The following is a 22,263-nucleotide window of genomic DNA, read 5'->3' as shown; positions in this document are numbered from 1 at the left end:
AGACTGGTTGCATCAAGGCCTGTTCCAGAAATTCAAATGCTCAAGAATGAAGGAGCCTGCAGAGAGTGGTGGACATTGCCCGTCCCATCATGGGGTAATGACACCCCCACCGTCGAAGGGATCTACAGGAAGTGCTACATTAAGAAGACAGTGAGTATCATGAAAGAGCTACACCCCCATGACCACACCATCGGGAAGAAGGTAAAAGAACCTGAGAACATTTACCTCATGTTCACAGACAGCTTCTTCCCGTCAACCATCAGGTTTCTGAACCATCCTGTACAACCCTAACCACAACCAGCGTAGCCCGACCAAACTATTACAGATTTTGTGTGACTATGTTTGCTCTAGGTCTTTTGATTTTTGCATTATCGTGATCTTGTTCACTCAAAATAACTGTATAAAATTAATTGTATATTTATTGTTGGTGTTGCATCTAATTTGCAGAAAGTAAGAATTTCACTGTTCTGGTTCATATCTGGTGCAGTTGGCAAATAAGCACTATTGAGTGTATTCGATGCCAACCTGCCTCAGATTTGAAATTGTATGCCATTGCATTGTCTAAAAACCTGATTTTTTAAAAAGGGAAATGGGTAACAATTGTCTTTTCATTCTGGTATCAATATTGTTCTCAATCTCCAGCTTAGTTATTCGCGCAATATCAAATCAATTGTTGATGGAAAGAGAACATTCGAAATTTATTAAAGAAAATGATCACGTTGGAAATTTACTCCAAAAATAATTAAATGCCAACAGTTCCTCAAGTAAAGCAATGGTACTGTCCCACTTATTGCAATAGCTTTGAAATTAATAAGCACTTAAAGCTACTGCTGTCAGTGATAGTTTATCAAATGGGAAATTTTTACATCTTTTGTCAACCTCTTTTTCTCCAGGAGCAAAAATACGAAGTCAGAATTTTAAACACAGGCCATACCCAAGTAAAGGCACAACTGTCATGTACACTTAGTGGAATAGAGTTTCTGAGAGAGAATTGATTTCAAAGGAGCAGCCTGAGACTGAAGCACAAGTTGGGGTTTTGAGCGGGATGGACTGTGGCTTGGCAGCTGCTAACATCATGGCTTTGATTTACTTGCTGCCTGTTACCCATGTATGGCCATGCATCCAGAAGGATGCAATTACGGCTACAGGTAGGTAGAATTAGATCCAAAGATAAAATGAAGATTGCATGTCTACACTTTCATTTTAACTCCCCAGACCTTGACCTCCCTTAAGCCGGTGGAACAGCAACGATTCTTGCTACACTAGGTCATCAAATTCTAAGAGAGTTTTTCTTAGTCCACCCTGCTGTTACCAAGGACACTGTTGCACATAAAATACGAACTGTCATCTCTGCCCTAGATTTCTGACGTGTCTGCATTTGGTGTCAAGCCCACTTTTGAAAAGTGATACTCCTCTGTCCGCTTTATTCACCTCACAGTGACGATGGGCTTCATCGTGCAGCACTGAGCTCTCCCTTGCCCACCTGTCACTTGTGGCTGGAAAGGATAAAACAAAGCTACAGTGCACCAAGTTCCTGGCAACCTCAGTGCCTTGCAGGCACAGAGAAAATAACTTTACATCCTTCCGTTCATCTTATATTTCGTTCTACTTAATCCTGAGACAAATACATAATACCAGGATGCTTCATACCTGCATTTATATACCATTGGAAGGAACTGCAGGTGCTGGTTTAAACCGAAGACAGACACAAAATGCTGGAGTAACTCAGCGGGACAGGCAGCATCACTGGAGAGAAGGAATGGGTGATGTTTCGGGTCGAGACCCTTGTTCAGACTGATGTCAGAGGAGAGGGAGAAACATAGATAAGGAAGTGTAAGGTATGAAAACAGAACAAAGGGAATGGAGATCATGGAAAATGTAGAATAGATAATTGTTAGCTGGGAGAAGGTACCAACAAAGCAAACAGAGATAAAATGTAGTCGGAGATAGTAAGACAGGTCAGAGAACTGGGAAGGGGAGGAATGGCGAGAGAGGGAAAGCAAGAGTTACTTGAAGTTAGAGAAGTCAATGTTCATACCGCTGGGTTGTTAGTATTTATATCAACAGTCTGAAGAAGGGTCCTGACCCAAAACATCACCCATCATTTTTATCCAGAAATACTGCCTGACCCGTTGAGTTACCCCCGCACTTTGTGTCAATCTCAATTTGAAGGCAGCTCAGGAGCCACACAGAAGTACTGTCAGAGCCATGACTGTGTCCCAAGAACAATAAACACGTAATGACCAGGTTCATCTGTGCAATTGAATCAGAGTGCTGTTGACTGTTCCCTCAACCTATCTTCAACTCTTCCAAACCATATTCCCAGCCCCATCCGGTCATCGGAGCTGAAGGTGAAGGAGGTTTCAGGGATCAAAGTCACGCCTGTTGGCAAAGAACATGCCCCTTGCTTTTGCTGTGATCGACACTCAGTTCAACATTGCAGATGCTCATAGCAGTTGGACAACAGTGGATCTGAGCAGAAAATGGTGTTGTTGTCCACGTTTAAGATACTTTGACCTGGTGTCCACCATTCTCTGCGATTGTCAGCCCTCTTATGCCTGCAGCTGCCGAATGGACTTGGCCAAAGGATTTTCATTGTAACATGCTACTGGTGACAATAATAATAATAAACCAAAACCAGTACTGAAACATTGCCCACAAGGCCCACCAAGCTGAGGAGAGAGGCTGACTTTACCTGTCTTCATGGTTGGTGAGGCAGCTTTCCATTTCCAATTCAATCATCAGGACAGAACTGTGGGCTGATCGCTCGTATCCTATCATGGATTTTCTCCACAAACACCACTTTGGACATCACATCGTCCATGAGTGCAACATTCTCTCCTCCTGGCCTATTGTGACTAAGGCAGTGACCACCTGATTTGCCTGATTTGAGAAAACTACAGTCAGCCTTTTCCTTCTTTTAGTCATTTTGGCGCCATTCAATTCTTGAGAACTATGCTCAAGACATTGATAAAGAAAAGTATTTACTTTTGCAATTAAAAAAAAAACTCAGCTCAAAGCCAATAGGCACCCAATTTCAGTGCAGCCACTGAAGAGATCAGACATTGCTACCCCATGCCCAGCCACTAGATGGCAGAATGTTCACCCTTGTCTTCACATGCAAGACCTGTGGTGTGGGTTGGTGGAGGTTGAATTGGATGCTGTTCCTGCCACGCATGATGGTGCAACACAAATAAAATGTGAAAATATCATTGCCTCTTGCAGTCTCTCCATTCATCAGTTAGGATGAGAGTGTGCCAGAAGTCCACCACCTTCCCATTTTATGTGATGTATGAGGCTAGGGTGGGAGTAGGATGGTTGATGAGTAGACTGCAGGAAAGGACAATGTACTTCAAAAATATGAGGTGTATTTGGGGACATGAATATTCAGTAACAGCTGAAACAGCACACAATGTTTCAAGTCAAGGTTTTCCATGGTCTAGAAGTAATGAAAAATTCTCCAAAACCACCAGCTTGTGATAACAGACATCATCCTTTCCCAATGAGGTTTTCCCTTCACCTGAAGTCAGAGATCGCTGCTGATAATCACACTGGTTTTCAAACTGAATAGACAATAGACAATAAACAATAGGTGCAGGAGTAGGCCATTTGGCCCTTCAAGCCAGCACCGCCATTCACTGATCATCCACAATCAGTACCCCTTTCCTGCCTTCTCCCCATATCCCTTGACTCCGCTATCTTTAAGAGCTCTATCTAACTTTCTCTTGAAAGCAAACAGAGAATTGGCCTCCACTGCCATCTGAGGCAGAGAATTCCACAGATTCACAACTCTTTGGGTGAAAAAGCTTTTCCTCATCTCCATTCCAAATGGCTTACCTCTTATTCTTAAACTGTGGCCACTACTTCGGCACTCCCCCAATATCGGGAACATGTTTCCTGCCTCCGAGTGCAATCCCTTAATAATCTTATATGTTTCAATAAGATTCCCTCTCATCCTTCTAAATTCCAGTGTAAACAAGCCCAGTCGCTCCACTCTTTCAATATAAGACAGTCAGCCATCCCGGGAATTAACCTAGTGAACCTACGCTGAACTCCCTCAAAAGCAAGAATGTCCTTCCTCAAATTTGGAGACCAAAATTGCACACAATACTCCAGGTGCGGTCTTAATAGGGCCCTGTACAACTGCAGAATGACCTCTTTGCTCCTATACTCAACTCCTCTTGTTATGAAGGCCAACATGCCCATTAGCTTTCTTCAGTGCCTGCTGTGCCTGAATGCTTACTTTCAATGACTGATGTACAAGGACACCCAGATCTCGTTGTACTTCCCCTTTTCCTAACTTGAAACCATTCAGATAATAATCTGCCTTCCTGTTCCTGCCACCAAAAGTGGATAACCTCACATTTATCCACATTAAACTGCATCTGCCATGCATCCGCCCACTCACACAACCTGTCCAAGTCACCCTGCATCCTCATAGCATCCTCCTCACAGTTCACACTGCCACCCAGCTTTGTGTCATCTGCAAATTTGTTAATGTTACTTTTAATCACTTCATCTAAATCATTAATGTATATTGTAAATAGCTGCGGTCCCAGCACCGAGCCTTGCGGTACCCCACAAGTCACTGCCTGCCATTCTGAAAGGGACCCGTTAATCTCTACTCTTCGTTTCCTGTCTGCCAACCAATTTTCTATCCATGTCAGTACCCTACCCCCAATACCTTGTGCTCTAATTTTGCCCATTAATCTCCTATTGAGACCTTATCAAAGGCGTTCTGAAAGTCCAGGTACACTACATCCACTGGCTATCCCTTGTCCATTTTCCTAGTTACATCCTCAGAAAATTCCAGAAGATTAATCAAGCATGATTTCCCCTTTATAAATCCATGCTGACTCGGACAGATCCTGTTACTGTTATCCAAATGTGCCGCTATTTCATCTTTTATAATTGACTCCAGCACCTTCTCCACCACCGATGTCAGGATAATTGGTTTATAATTCCCTGTTTTCTCTCTTAAAAAGTGGCATAACATTAGCTAACCTCCAATCCCCAGGAACTGATCCTGAATCTATAGAACATTGGAAAATGATCATCAATGTGTCCACGGTTTCTAGAGCCACTTCATTAAGTACCCTTGGATGCAGACCATCAGGCCCTGGGGATTTATCAGCCTTCAGTCCCATCAGTTTACCCAACACCATTTCCTGCCTAATGTGAATTTCATTCAGTTCCTCTGTCACCCTAGGTCCTCTGGCCACTAGTACATCTGGGAGATTGTTTGTGCATTCCTTAGTGAAGACAGATCCAAAGTACCTGTTCAACTCATCTGCTAGTGATTGGACATAGAGGGGCAGAGACCAGTAGAGGACACCTCTCAAACAAGGGAAGGGATATTACTCCAGGGAGCAACAAGAATGGAAAGGGTTCTTGGTTTCAGGATAGTTGTGAACACTAATGAATGCAAAGACTCTGAGAATGTCTGAAGAATTTTTGCACTGTTCTTGTTTTGTATGTATTTTTTTATTCTGAATAAAGTTTAGTTTGGGAGATAAAAGAAGGTGCACAGATTAACACCTGGTCACTGCGGCTTGGGACAGGAACACACTCAAACTCATGATTAAATGCAACAAGATATAGGTCTTTCACAATAACTAGAAAAGCAGTTCTTTGGTCTAATTGGTTCCCTTTTGGGCTGAATTGTACAAGATATGAGCCACACGTAAATTGGAGGAACAGCATCTCATATTTCACTTGGGCAGTTTACAACTCAGTAGTATGAATATTGAGTATAAGAAAATAGCTGCAGATGCTGGTACAAATCGAAGGTATTTATTCACAAAGTGCTGGAGTAACTCAGCAGGTCGGGCAGCATCTCGGGAGAGAAGGAACGGGTGACGTTTCGGGTCGAGACTCTTCTTCAGACTGAATATTGATTTCTCTCATTTCAAGTGACCCCTGCATTTCCTCTCTCTCTCCTAGTCGTCCTGCTAGTTTTACTGTTCATATTCCCTCGTTATCACTTCCTCCACAGTCAACAATGGACCATTTGGCCATTGGTGCCGGCTGTGATCTGTTCTCAACCTTTTCATACCTCTAGTTTCCCTCTCCCCAGACTCTCAGCCTGAAGAAGGCTCTCGACCTGAAATGTCACCTATTCCTTTTCTCCGGAGATGCTGCCTGACCCGCAGAATTACTCCAGCATTTTGTGTCGATCTTCGGTGTAAACTAGCATCTCCAATTCCTTCCAAAGTAAGATATGAGCCCTGAAAGTTTCATGCACATCAAATGGGCTCTTTTGGTAGGCTTCGGATTTCTAGCATGGTGAATAGACTATACTATGGAGGTGTAAATGCAGTTCACATGTGAATGCACACAGATTGTTCTTGACTCTCTGAGTTGGCTTCTATACCAGGCAATGTTACCAGTGACGTACAATGTAGGTCTTGGAACATAGAAAAAAGTACCATGTTAAAGTAATATAAATAATTATGTTCCGCTTAGTTTTTAATGTTAAAATTACAGATGGTGAAAGGATTGAAATTATTCGGATAATTTGGGATTACCATAAATAAAACAATTATTACTACATAGAACATAGAACAGTACCACACGGGAACAGGCCCTTCGGCCCGCAATATCTATGCTGAACATGATACCAGGTTAAACTAATCTCCTCTCCCTGCATGTGATCCATAAGCCTCCATTCCCTGCATAGACTCATGCCAATCTGAAAGCATCTTAAATGCCACTATCACACCTAAAATAATTGTATCTAAAATAAAATAACAGTGGAAAAAATACATTTAAATAATATATCGCACAACAAAGGGAAAAAAGCACTGTACCTTCTTGCACAGTCCAGCAGTTAGTGAAGGAAGCTAAACTGCACAACGCAGTTTTGGTTGAAATTTACTTAATCTTACTTAAGCACTTAAATTGGGCCACTACCTGTAGAATAGGCAACCTAGCAGTGGGGGAGGGAATGGGGATAAGGCTGGGGTGGAAAACATCAAGTTGGTTTGAACAGAATTAACCAACTCATTATCAGCCAGTCTGAAGTCATTTGTGGGGAAAGTATTTATAATCCATGTTTTTAAATCAATTATTGACCATTAGAAATGGACAGATTAAGCAAGGGAGGCTGGTTCTAAAGAAATAAGTATTGGTTACATAAGGGAAATTGAATTGATAAAGTGTACATTAATTTTCATACCTCATTCAACATGATGCCTCATATGTGGATTGTCTTCTACAGATGCACCATAGAAAGCATTTTATCAGGATGCACCAGAGCTTAGTTTGGGAACAGCTCCATTCAAGACTGCACAAAATTGCAGCAATTTGTGGAAACAGCCCAGACCATCACATAAACCAACCTCCCTTCTATTGACTCCACTTATACCTCATGCTGCTTTGGCAAGGCCATCAGCATAATCAAGGACGAGTCGCACCCTATCCACTCCCGCTTCTTCCCTTTCCCATCAGGCAAAAAAGTATATAAGTGTGAAAACGCACACCACCAGATTCGGGGACAGTTTTTCCCCAGCTGTTATCAGGCAACTGAATCATCCTACCACATCCAGAGAGCAGTGCTGAACTACGATCTACATCTTTATGATGACCCTCTGACTATCCTTGATCAGACTTGCTGGCTTTACCTTGTACTAAACGTTATTCTATTATCATGTACCTATACACTATAAATAGATCAATTGTAATCATGTATTGTCTTTCTGCTGAGTGGTTAGCACGAGACAGAAAGCTTTTCACTGTACCCGGTACACATGACAATAAATTAAGCTGTCAGAACAAGTGAAATTGCAGAGGATAAAATAGCAACATGGATACTATGTAAAAATGTATAGGAACCCACCTACACATTTGCCATTGAGGAGTACTCCCCATAGTCATCCTGCCAATTCCACTGTTTGTATCCATATATCCCTACGCTATCATCTCTTCGACAGCCAACAATGGTACATTGTGGGTTCCACCTTTTCTTGGTCATTAGTGCTGACTGTGATTTGTTCTGAACCTTTTCATACCTTTAGTTTCACTCCCCACTGAATCTCAGGTGATGTCTCGACCCAAAACATCACCTATTCCTTTTCTCCACAGATGCTGCCTGACCCGCTGAGTTGCTCCAGCGTTTTGTGAGTATTTTCTAAGTAAAAACATAATTGAGTGCAAAAAAGTTGCATCTAAAGAGTCAGTGCTGGATTTATTTTGAATATATTAAACATGATTATTTTAGAACTGGCCGTGGAAAGCCGAATTTTCCTTTTGGTCAGGGGTGATGGCTGTGGGAGAACCATTCCCAATGCCCTGAAAATAAGATGCTGGGGAGTCCTTTCAATTCTCCAGGGTTGCAAGCCTAGGTTTGATGATACCAGGCATGAGCCAAACGACTTGGCTATAGTCCCAATCACTCCATAAAAATCAAACTCTGAGCCCTGCGACTAGTTAAACAAACCTCTCAAGTTTGCTAACAGCTTTTTTTTTAGATGATAATCAAAACCTAGAGTTTCTTTGCAAAAAAATTTTTCCCTCGACAAACCAGGCATCTGCTTGCCTTGGGCCCCTTAGTTCAAATTCTTTGACCTATTAGTTTCTATAAGAGTTCTTTTGGAAAAGTTATTTTAAATAAATAAACTCTGAGTGCAATTCCTAGAAATAAAACCTTTCATGGAAACGAAACCTAACTTCCAGCCTATCTGAGGTAGATACAACAAACTGGTATATTTTGTCTTCTGTCTGACAAATTAAAAAATGGCACATAAATGTACATAAAAGACACAAATACAGGGTCGAATTTTCTTAAAATGCTGCGGGAATAGAAAAGGAACTGGTATGAATATCGTCAATATAATAGCACAAAGCTCAAGATTTTTGTTGTTGTTATAACAGCTACTTCTTCTGATTGAGAACTTCCACAGGTATTGTAAAAGCAGTTCAACACTCCGATCCCAAGGGCAATTTATGGATTTGTGCACTTTATACATTTTGCTTCATCGGTATTAGTCCTTAGCTAACTGAATATATTGAAGGTTTATTGATACGGTTTCTCCACATGCACTGTTCCCATGTAACTAGAAGCACAGCAACCAGAAGACGATTAAAGGGGGAAGAAAGAAGGAAAGGAAAGACAGAAGGAAAACAAGAACAGGTAGAAGACACAAAATTAAAAGAGGGCAAGAAGATGGGGCCAAGGGTTAACAAGGACAGGGAAGCGAGGTTTATAGGTCCTCTTCCCCGTAGTTTGATTCATAGTTCCTCAACAATGATTTACTGATGTTTAAGCAATTTGAAACTTCAGTCAAACAGCTGCAAAAGATTTGTATGTAAACTTGCATGAAGTTGACATTTGATACCAACAAAAATTCTCTTATAAGTTGGACAAATGTGTGCTATTCATAACATTTCAACATCTAGGTTATACACATTGTTGTGCATACCTGGGGTGAACTTTGACTTCCATGAAATGCAAGCAAAATCGCTGAAGTGCCAGGCAAGCTTGCCTGCAGCCACTGTCAGGACACCTGTATCATTTTGTGGGTCCATTCTGATTAAAATGCTGCCATGAAATGTACAATGCTTTGATGGAAGGTGGGAAATGTTCCATCTCCCATCTCCAGTGGGCCTACAAATCAAGCTAATTCACTGGATGTTTTCAAGTGGAGGCCAATTCACTGGATGTTTTCAAGAGAGATTTAGATTTAGCTCTTAGGGCTAGCGAAATCAAGGGATATGGGGAATAGGCAGGAACGGGGTACTGATTTTGGATGATCAGCCATGATCATATTGAATAGTGGTGCTGGCTCAAAGGGCTGAATGGCCTACTCCTGCACCTAGTTTCTATGTTTCTAAGTCTTTCAGTGGGAAACAATCTTTTGGGAAACAATCTCAGGATCATAATAATGTGAACATCACATTTACTGGAGTAACTCAGTGGGTCAGGCAACATCTCTGGAGGATGGGCAACTTTTCGGGTTGGGGCCCTTCTTCAGACTCAAGTCTGAAGTTCTTCTGTCGGAAGAAGGGTCCTGACCTGAAACGCCACCCATCCTTTTTCTCCAGAGATGCTCCCAGATCCGCTGAGTTACTCTAGCGCGTTGTGTCTATCTTTGGTATAAACCAGCATCTGCAGTTCCTTGTTTCTACATTTGCCTTCACCTGTACCCACCTATCACCCACCAGGCCTTGTCCCACCCCACATCTTTTCCAGCATTCTCTCCACTACTACAATCAGTCTGAAGAATGGGTTCCAACACCATGCACGGTCTGCCCATTCCTCTCACAGATGCTGCCTAACCTGTTACTCCAGCACTTTGTGTTTTACTCAAGATTCATCCATCTGCATTTCGGGAATGAAAAGGGACCTGGGCGAGAGAGGGAGGTGGGATTTTCTGGTCTTCACCCATAAGGGTTGTGGTTCCTCCCCTGATGGTTGCCAGTACAGATCAGTCCTGTTCTGACTTCTGGATGTCCCAGCACCATCTTGCAGATGATCTACCACAAGACCATCCCTGAAGATGGTCCCTCCCTTCCATTGATCTCCCTTCTATTGATTCCATTTATACCTCACGCTGCCTTGGCAAGGTCAGCAGCATAATCAAGGATGAGACACACCTTGGCCACTCTCTTTTCTCCCGTCTCCCATCAGGCAAAAGGTATAGAAGTGAGAAAACGCACACCACCAGATTCAGGGACAGTTTCTTCCCCACTGTTATCAGGCAACTGAATCATCCTACCAACAACTAGAGAACAGTGCTGAAGTACCATCTACTTCTTTGATGACCCTTGGACCTTGCTGGCTTTACCTTGCGCTAAACGTTATTCCATTATCATGTATCTATACACTGTAAATGCATTGATTGTAATCATGTACTGTCTTTCTGCTGGCTGGTTAGCACGCAACAAAAGCTTTCCACTGTACCTCGGTACACGTGACAATAAACTAAACTGAACTGAATTGAACTGAAGAAGGGCCCTCACTCTATCCAACACAGCCAAATGCTGCCTCAGCCTGTGGTGGTCCCAGCAGACTCTCGTTGAACTTTTGCCAGACAACTGCCAGACTGGCTTTGTAATTCCAGTGCCTTTATTCATTGTACTGAGCAACTCTGTTATGGGAAAAACAAAGTGGCAGAATTTTAAACAAATCAGTAATAACCACAGTTTGACTGGACCACTTTTTAATATTGCTTACTGCTCATTTTAGACTGATATTACAACATGGAATCATGCCACTGAGTTTAACCAGTCCATAATGTCTATTCCTCTCTAGCGCTTTGATCCTAGACCGTGCTCTGTTCCCATGTCCATTAATCTCCCTTTCATTCAACAATTGGGCTAATCTCTGCTTAACTGTTGGCATAATTTAACCTTGCAAACCCCTGTTACACAGGCGTCTCCTGCTCTCTCTGCTAGAAGTCAACACTTAAAACACTTTTTTTTGCTAAATTCCATTTTTAGTATTTGAGGTCAGGTTCTGCAGTTATGTTCCTTTATCCATGAAATTAGTTATGTGTTGTTTTTTTTTTAATGATTTATCCTTAACGGGCTGCAAAGGTATGTATATGAATGCTATTGTTATCATCATATCATATCATATCATATATATACAGCCGGAAACAGGCCTTTTCGGCCCACCAAGTCCGTGCCGCCCAGTGATCCCCGTACATTAACACTATCCTACACCCACTAGGGACAATTTTTACATTTACCCAGCCAATTAACCTACATACCTGTACGTCTTTGGAGTGTGGGAGGAAACCGAAGATCTCGGAGAAAACCCACGCAGGTCACGGGGAGAACGTACAAACTCCTTACAGTGCAGCACCCGTAGTCAGGATCGAACCTGAGTCTCCGGCGCTGCATTCGCTGTAAAGCAGCAACTCTACCGCTGCGCTTGACATGTTAATTACCGTCTCAATTTTATGTTCAGTGTAGTTTAGTTTATTGTCATGTGTACCGAGGTACAGTCAAATGCCTTAGTCGTGTGCTGCCCAGTCAGTGGAAAGCCTACATATGATTATAATCTAGCCGTCCAGACTGTGGTATATCACAGGCAATAAGATGTCACTGATCTGGATACCATTTTTAAAAATATGATGGATAAGATACTAATCCTTCCAAAAGTTGTCTTTATGGTTAAATATCCAGCCAAATTGTAGTGGCCATTTTAGTTTGTAACCTCTTGTGGTTTAAAAGAATATCACTGACCACAATTTGGCATGATACAAATATGTCCAAAAACACCCATTGACAGACAATGGTGTTGATTTTTAGCAGGTGGTTGCCAAAATAAGTGGGTGACAGCATAAGTGGGTTAAAGAGGATTACAGCATTGAGGTCATCTTTGATTAAAAGAAGCTTTGGAGAGGAATCAAAGCCCATGTCTTGCTTAATATTGATGTGTAATGGTGTCATTATAAAAGCAATTGCATTAGACTTGTTGCAGGTTTAATGCTGGGTTATTATTGTGCAGATAGTGTTTGTACTGACCCAACACCAAACCTTAACAGTAAGAGAATGCTCGTAAAAAGATTTGTAAAGAATACCAATAATAATGCGTGTGAAGGAACTGCAGATTCTGTTTTATACTGAAGATGGACACAAAATTCTGGAGTAACTCAGCTGGTCAGGCAGCATGAAAATAATAATGTAATCGTTACAAAAACATTTGCTGCATTTATATGAATTTACTTTAATCCTTAAATTGTGAAACTCCTGAGAGTTGGAGGTTCCTGAGGTAAAGTTATTTGTTTCTGTTTTGTAGATAGTAGATATTATTGACCATTGTGTAAGATCCACTTCTCTTCATAATGTGCCTGTGATGCAAATGTGCTGGAAAATCCCTTTAGTTATCATCGCCCAAAAAGAAAAGAGGTCATGCAAAGTTGCCCTGGCGATGTGTACACTCACTCACTCACTCACTCACTCACTCACTCACTCACTCACTCACTCACTCACTCACTCACTCACTCACTCACTCACTCACTCACTCACTCACTCACTCACTCACTCACTCACTCACTCACTCACTCACTCACTCAGTATCTAGTTATTTCAGGGTTCATTGTTTACATTTCTCACCAATTTCCCTCCTGAGATAAATAAAGTTCTTTTGTATCGTATCTTACATTGTCTGGCATTGCACAAAAGATGCAAATCCAAGCAGAGGTGTGTGTGTTAAGGTTAATAACACAATTGACTCAGGACACCTGTATCATTTTGTGGGTCCATTCTGATTTAAATGCTGCCATGAAATGCACAATGCTTTGATGGAAGGTGGGAAATGTTTCATCTCCCATCTCCAGTGGGCCTACAAATCAAGCCAATTCACTAGATGTTTTCAAGTGGAGGCCAATTCACTGGATGTTTTCAAGAGAGATTTAGATTTAGCTCTTAGGGCTAATGGAATCAAGGGATATGGGGAATAAGCAGGAACGGGGTACTGATTTTGGATGATCAACCATGATCATATTGAATAGTGGTGCTGGCTCACTCAGTATCTAGTTACTTCAGGGTTCATTGTTTACATTTACATTGATTACCAATTTCCCTCCTGAGAAAAATAAAGTTATTTTGTATCGTATCTTACATTGTCTGGCATTGCACAAAAGATGCAAATCCAAGCAGAGATGTCTGTGTTAAGGTTAATAGCACAATTGACTCAGCAGAGCAGACTACCCAAGATAATTCACAAATGACCTGAATGTATAAAGCCTTTAATATGATAGTAGTGGTCCAATTTAGAGTAAAATAAGTAACATATATTTCTTAAGGTAGAAATATATTTATTATCAATAATTAATTGATTGAAGGATACAGCATGGGAACAGGTCCATCCAGACACCATGGAATTCATGTCACCCATCCATCACCTGTTCACACTAGTTCCATGTTATCCTACTTTTGCAACCTCTTCCTGCACGCCAGGGCCATTTACAGATGCCAATTAACCTACAAACACACATATGCGATGTGGGAGGAAACCAGAGCACTTGGAGGAACCCCACATGGTCACAGGGAAAATGTGCAAATTCCATAGACAGGACCTGAGGTCAGGATGAAACCCAGCTCTCTGGCGTTGTGTGGCAGCAGCTCTACCCACAATGGTGGGCAGACCCAGGAATATACAATCTTACTATCAAATATGTATAGGGCTGTCTATGTCTAAGAGCGCCGCAGGACAGCAGCATAACACAGGGTGACCGAGTTTATCGTGATGCTTGTCATTTAAAATATCCATGAGAAAGATTCTTTAAGATTCACTCAGAATGCTTTGAAGTTGGAATCCAGACATTTGGCAGCGAATTACTTCAATGAAATAGGATACAACTTCTGCTCCACAAATGACAGAAGCTGAGCCACTGGCATCGTACATGCAGGTTGAAAAGCAGTTTCAACTGGTCACACAAGCATAAAATACACAAAATTAAATACAAACCCTAAAGTACTGTCTTAAAATTATTTATGACTGCTTAGGTCTTCTTCAATTTTTCAGCAGATATGTGGCTGGAGAGCCAAACCGGAATTGGTGTATACTGCAACCTATACTGCAACCTATACTGTAACCTATACTGCAACCTATACTGCAACCTATACTGTAACCTATACTGCAACCTATACTGTAACCTATACTGCAACTATACTGCAACCTATACTGTAACTATACTGCAACCTATACTGCAACCTATACTGCAACCTATACTGCAACCTATACTGCAACCTATACTTCAACCTATACTGCAACCTATACTGCAACCTATACTGCAACCTATAACTTTAGCAACCAAACTCCAACCTGCAACCTATACTGCAACTTATACTGCAACCTATACTGCAACCTATACTGCAACCTATACTGCAACCTATACTGCAACCTATACTGCAACCTATACTGCAACCTATACTGCAACCTATACCTTTAGCAACCAAACTCCAACCTGCAACCTATACTGCAACCTATACTCAACCTATACTGCAACCTATACTGCAACCTATACCTTTAGCACTTAATTAAAGATCAGTATCCCCTTCATTTTGCATTCAGATGGAACCAGTGAGGAAGATGTCCATCAACTGCAAATCATTTAACGCCCGTTTTAAACCAGATGAAAGCATTATGAAAACTCAGAAATTATTTACTTTGAACTAAATACCACGCTAAAGTAGCCAATGTTTGACATTGCGATTACTGGTGAACTGTTAGTTCTTCAAAGTGCTGAAATGAAATGAGATTTCCCTTCCTTACAGCCAAGCCTATTAAAGGCAATTTGTTCTTCTACACTGAGAACAAATGCTTTCTTTCTCAGCTTCCAATTTAAACACTGAACCTTTGTTCTAACACCCCCAAGTACATTCGTGGGTAAATTGCACTTTAATAGTTCATTTGCTTTATCAATGCAACTCAAACAAGAACCTGCCAGCAAAACATCTGCTCACTTCTATTGCCTGTTAAGGACTGCACAGCGGCAGATAAACAAGATTTGGTTACCAAGCAATCTTCTAAGGTGGTAAATTCAATACTTTGCAGCAATGCTGAGAGCATGATTTCCTTAGATCTCGAATAAGCGCTGTCCAAAGGTACATGATGTGCTCAAGCTCTCTGAATGCACAAAGAACAAAACTGGTGCAAAGACTGCCCGGGGATATCATCGAGGTCTATGGATTTTACTTGAGGGGGTTAGTTGGTGCTGGGGTGGGGGAGAGAAGCACTTCAGTTGGCAGAAATTCAGTTCTAATGTGATGAGAATGATGCAGATGATAGTGAAATTAATATTTAATGACAATGAAACGCATGCAAGCATGCAGCTTCTTTTCCTATCAGCCCTCAGCAGCAGTTTGTTTTTATCATCAGCACAAAATAAAATCCGAATATGCGGTGGTCTTGTGTCTACAAGGGGAGACTGGCTAATTCAGGAGTATAAGAAAATAACTGCAGATGCTGGTACAAATCGATTTATTCACAAAATGCTGGAGTAACTCAGCAGGTCAGGCAGCATCTCGGGAGAGAAGGAATGGGTGACGTTTCGGGTCGAGACCCTTCTTCAGACTGATGTCGGGGGTGGGACAAAGGAAGGATATAGGTGGAGACAGGAAGATAGAGGGAGATCTGGGAAGGGGGAGGGGAAGGGAGGGACAGAGGAGCTATCTGAAGTTGGAGAAGTCGATGTTCATACCACCGGGCCGCAAACTGCCCAGGCGAAATATGAGGTGCTGCTCCTCCAATTTCCGGCGGGCCTCACTATGGCACTGGAGGAGGCCCATGACAGAGAGGTCAGACTGGGAATGGGAGGGGGAGTTAAAGTGCTGGGCCACCGGGAGATCAGTTGCGTTAATGCGGACCGAGCGCAGGTGAACCTCTGTCTCACCTGGAAAGACTGTTTGGGTCCTTTGATGGAGTTGAGGGGGGAGGTAAAGGGACAGGTGTTACATCTCGTGCGGTTGCAAGGGAAAGTGCCCAGGGTTAGGGTGGTTTGGGTAGGAAGGGACGAGTGGACCAGGGAGTTGCGGAGGGAACGGTCTCTGCGGAACGCAGAGAGGGGAGGGGATGGGAAGATATGGCCAGTGGTGGGGTCCTGTTGTAGGTGACGGAAATGTTGGTGGATGATATGTTGGATCCGCTGGCTGGTGGGGTGGAAGGTGAGAACGAGAGGGATCCTGTCCTTGTTGCGAGTGGGGGGAGGGGGAGCAAGAGCGGAGCTGCGGGATGTAGAAGAGACCCTAGTGAGAGCCTCATCTATAATGGAGGAGGGGAAGCCCCGTTTTCTGAAAAACGAGGACATCTCGGAAGCCCTAGTCTGAAACACCTCATCCCGGGCGCAGATGCGGCGTAGACGGAGGAATTGGGAGGAATTCAGGAGGATAGGCTGATTGACTCATCCTCCATTCTGTGCTTTTTAAACAGATAACACCACATTAAAAACTACTGGGTCGACTACTGTGTATGTAAATGTTACTTCTTGCAAATGGCATTCCAACACAAATAATGCTTCCAAGATGTAGAGGACCTTTCAAAGTTTTGCTTTAGGTTCATTATTGTTACGTGTATCGAGGTACAGTGAAAAGCTTTGTTTTGCATGCTATCCGATCAAATCAGATAATACAGATAATCAGATAAATCAGTCTGAAGAAGGGTCTCGACCCGAAACGTCACCCATTCCTTCTCTCCTGAGATGCTGCCTGACCTGCTGAGTTACTCCAGCATTTTGTGAATAAATCAGATAATACTATACATAAATCCAATCAGGCCAAACTTAAGTGCAATAGGTAGAACAATGGGAAGGATACAGAGTGTAGAACCCATTCACCCACCAGTCTGCTCGTCTACAGGATGTGGGTGGGGGGGAAACAGGAGTAACCGGAGAAATCCCATATGGTCATAGGCAGAACGTGTAAACTCCACAGAAACATCACCAGAGTTTGGGATTGGACATGAATCACATGGCCTTTGAGTTAACAGCTCTACTCAGTGCAGCACAGGGCCGCTCTCTATGAATTTTCCATGAGATGAGCTCTCTGATTGAAGATAGACACAAAATGCTGGAGTAACTAAACAGGTCAGGCAGCATCTCTGGAGAAAAGGAATAGGTAACGTTTCGGGTCGGAACCCTTCTTCAAACTCGGGGACTTCTGATGGAAGACTTGTGCATCCAGTAGATTTGTATTAGAATTGATATCAGTCAGATATTCAAGACTGGAAAGAAGTTATTCGAGCCTGTTGAACTGGGTATAAACAAAAGGTAACAAAATATACCTGCAAAATGTGATTCAAGCGACAAATAGAGTGAATGATGGCAGAGAAATGGCTGTGAATGCAACAGCAAATGAAAAGCAAAACACGGCATTTGTTAGAAATTTGAAATAAAAACAGAAAATGCTGAAAGTACTGAACAGGCCAGACCGTGTCTGCAGAGAGAAAAACATCGCCCCAGTTGATATTAGGTTTTTAGTTTAGAGATACAGTGTGGAAACAGGTCCTTTGGCCCACCGAGTCCGCACCAACCAGTGATCCCAACACATTAATGCAACCCTACACACTCTAGGGACCATTTTACAATTACACAAAGCCAATAAACCTACAAACCTCTTTGGGAGGAAACCGAAGATCTTGGAAAAAATACACGCAGGTCATGTGGAGAACGTACATATTTAAGTACAGACAGCACCTGTTGTCAGGATCGAACCCGGGTCTCTGGCGCTGTTAGGCAGCAGCTCTTCTGCTACGCTACCGTGCTGCCCCAAAATGTTATGGTTTTTCTTCCAGTAAGAACACACCCTTTCATACTTGAGTGGGGACTGTGAGAATACCTTCATCCAAAGGTTTGCATCAACTGAGGGGGCTTATGCCCAGCCTCTTCTCCTGGCCCTGTAGGAACAGCAACTGAATGTTGCCTTCACTGCCACTGTTCTTATCTTTTGTGAATAATGAAACATAATTCATAGAAACTCAAAAAGGCACAGAAGAGGGCAGCGTTGTGTCTCTGCCAGTAAAAAAAAGAAATTTAACTAATCCTTCATCCCAGTTTTTGTTATTTCCCAACCAGTAGCTATGGCTCTTCATTCAGGTCCATTTTAACGCACGGCCGCGGGACACCATTCTGCTTTAGTTAAACATTTTGTTCAAGATGGCCGCGCCGTTGTGTTTGGCTGCCTGCCACTGTATGTTTCTTTTTTTTCCTAATCAGATGTGCAGCACTTTGGTCAACGTGGGTTGTTTTTAAATGTGCTATACAAATAAAATTGACTTGACTTGACTTGACTTGACAACCTTTCAGTTCCACCACTTACTGGGTGAAATCATCTCAACTCAACTCCCCTTGAATCCTTCTTCCATTTAAACTAAAACCACTATCCTGTCAGTGCAGGCAGAGGAAGTAAACATTAGTTGAACTTTCCGCTGAGTGGTTAGTGGCTACAAAGCTTTTCACTGTACCTTGGTACACGTGACACTAAACTAAACTAAACTAAAGTAAGCTAAAACTAAACAAACACTCTGATTTACTCTGAAGATGAGATTCTGGCATCATTGAAACTAGCAGAAGACAAGAATGTGATAACTTTCCAGAGTGTCAGAAATGTTTAATGAGCATTCAACAATAAAGGCTGATTTTCATAATATAATGCTAAGATTTGCCAGAAACATTTATGTTTTGAGATATTCATACTCTCAGATAGGCAGAATGTTGATTTGAAAGTCATCTTTAAGGTAAGTATGATAACACAAGCCACAAACAACATGACAATAATATTAAAGCTCCATGGCAAACTAAGCTACCTTGGTCTGTTAGAGTAATGATATTCACCAAACATACACATTTTTAGAAAATAAATGGTACTAAGCTACTGAATTTACTGTCTACATTGTGACTATTACTGCATTTAACTGTGATGCCAAATAGAGCATTGACCATAGAGTAGTACAGCACAGAAACACGTCCTTCAACCTAAAATGTCCCTGCTGAACATGATGGCAAGGTAAACTAATTTCTTCCACTTGCACGTGATGCATATCTATCCATTCCTTGCAAACTGATGTGCCTCAATAAAAGCTTCTTAAATGCCATTGTCACATCTGCCTTCACCACCTGTAATATTTGTTGCCTGGTGCCAACAAATATTACATTTACCAGCAGTTCCCTTTCTATATACAAGGCCAAAGAGCACTTGTGAGTAACTGTTAGAAAAGGATAACTTTATTCCATACTTCAACTGGAGTTCCACTCATTTATTGTTCCAGTCTTATATGCTAGTAATAGACAAAATGTTGGCCGGCAAACTTAAGGTATTGAAGAGAAAATCAATGATATTATAAAGATGAGGTCTGCACAAAATGCACGCACAAGATTCTGTGACAGAAAATACAGACGCAGTTCCAAAAGTAGTATTTCCCTATGTAAATGAAGTAGGTAATGTCAAATAATGATAATTAAGTTGTGAGTGTGAGTGAAATAATGTAATTTTTCAAAGTAGCAAACTGTGCTCATATGAGAAGTTAAAAAAATCTTGCAGCAACACATAGGAAGTACTATGAGTCAAGACTCGAGAATCGGGAGTGTTTAATTGTCAAACGTACTAATACCAATTCTTACTTGCAGCAACATAACAGGCCTGTAAACACAATGCACACGGATCATATATAATAAACAAAAAAAATCAATAAATTAAGAACACAATACAAGCGCAAAAACCCATAGTCCATAGGAATGATGCATTTTGTTGAGACAGAGCACAGTCAATTTAACTGTCACTGTATCTGACCACGGCATGCAATAATGGGTGAGTGGAATGATTCCATTTCACAAATTACCTCCTGCTTCCGTCGAAGGCACTTCACATAGTACTTAAAAAGAACAATTCCATAGATTCCAAAGTTGGACTCGTGGAACTTTATCGTACAAATAGTTCAGTGGAGTTATGGTTAAAGGACAAACAGTAACAATAAACCTTATTTGTATCGTGTAAACAGTGTGTGTACTACGCCAAAATAAATATTTAGTCAGAGTATTTATTGCCTTCTGTCATGTTTAACAAACTGCATATTTAACATGAAGGATCCCAAAGCAAAACATTTGCGAAAAAATATTGGCAGCTGAACGATTGAATTTAGATCTATTTATTTACATTTCAAGGAAATTGCACGGGAGTAAGCTCCTGGGTAGGAGGCTATTTCCTAGGAGTCAATAGATTTATCCATTTCTGTGATCAATATGATTCCCCTTGCAACAAGGGTAGGCAGGTTCGGTTATCACATCTGGCAGAAAAAAATTTGTACTGTTTCATTTAATGTCACAATATAAGGTTGATTCCTGATCAGGAACATAGGAAGATGGGTGGAGAAATGTACACTTGCTTATCGGGCTCAACCTGATGTTTAGAGTTTAGACTTTAGACTTTAGAGATACAGCGTGGAAACAGGCCCTTCGGCCCGCGCCGACCTGCTATCACCCCGTACACTAACACTATCCTACACACCAGGGACAATTTACAATTTTACCAAAGCCAAATAACATACACACCTGTACGTCTTTGGAGTGTGGGATGAAACCGGAGCACCCGGAGAAAACCCACGCGGTCACAGGGAAAATTTTCAAATTCCATGCAGACATCGTGTCTTTTGCAAGTCAGGATCGAACCCGGATCTCTGCCGCTGTAAAGCAGTAACTCTACTGCTGCGCCACTGTGCCATTCTCTCTCAGGACAGGATAGGTTCAGATTTAATTTTGACCTCAATATGCAGTACTAGTCCAAAGGCATAATCCTATTATGATATTACCAAAGTGAAGCAAGCATGGTGCAGGTTTGCTTGCAAAAGGCACTCTTTCACCTGATGTTGAAATTTAATCTCCAAGGTGTGGTAAGCTTATCATTTAAAAAAAAATCTACTGGCACCTTCCTTTTTTTCTTTTAGGCCCTGCAAATTCTCTATCTTGCCCACAAATACGCATATTAGTACGGGTGTCAGAGGTTATGCGGAGAAGGCAGGAGAATGAGGTTGAAAGGGAAAGATAGAACAACCATGACTGAATGGTGGAGTAGACTCGATGGGCTGAATAGCCTAATTCTGCTCCTGTAACTATGAACTATATTCTTTATAATTTCTACAAGAAAGATTTTGACTCTGTTTTATTGAACAAATGCAGAATTGCAGTGTCTATCACAGGTTGGTCAGCTTCGGTTGGGTATCACAATAGAGGAGTCCAAAGATAACAGATGTTAGATAGATCATCAGCTACACTATCAGCGACATTGATGGGAAGTCTGGACCCACAACCAGATATTTTGTTTTCAACTCAAATTTGTCTTGCGCAGACACCTGATGAATACAACCAGTTAGGTTGATAAAGAAATGACATTAATATTGCAAAAGCAGGTGCTCTTCCGATTTGGACCAGATGAACTTTATTTTAATTTGTGTTCATCTTTTACTTATTGCTCCTCTTCTTTGGGATACAATGAATCTTAATATAAATATGTAGTGCTTCGGGACATCCAACAGCTGATGAGATTATTAACTCAAGTACTGGAGTGCTGAGGCAGACTGTCTGCAACAATGGATTTTGGAAAAATGAAAAGATGTCTTTCGATCAAATGTATTTCAGTAATTAGTAGCGAGGGCAACATTCATAGTTAATCTACCCAGCTGCAAGATTCTTCCTGAAAATGAAGACAAACCTGTACATGCTGGAAATCTGAAATGAAACAGAAAGTTCTCGATACACTCAGCAGGTGGGTGGACACAGTGTACAGCTGGTAATGTTGCTTGCTCATAGATCATAGAACAGTACA

At 41.7% G+C, this 22,263-nt stretch overlaps 1 protein-coding gene across 1 annotated transcript in view; it reads right to left on the bottom strand.

Moving 5' to 3' along the window:
- Nucleotides 1–22,263, bottom strand: part of LOC144592024 (collagen alpha-1(XXV) chain-like) — a 323,132-nt gene that overhangs the window by 30,910 nt on the left and 269,959 nt on the right. The window lies entirely within an intron of this gene.

The sequence above is a fragment of the Rhinoraja longicauda genome, chromosome 1 (genome assembly GCF_053455715.1).
Source record: "Rhinoraja longicauda isolate Sanriku21f chromosome 1, sRhiLon1.1, whole genome shotgun sequence".
Taxonomy (NCBI): Eukaryota; Metazoa; Chordata; class Chondrichthyes; order Rajiformes; family Arhynchobatidae; genus Rhinoraja; species Rhinoraja longicauda.
The sequence above is the reverse complement of the archived record's forward strand: the minus strand, read 5'-3'. Positions and strand labels throughout refer to the sequence as shown.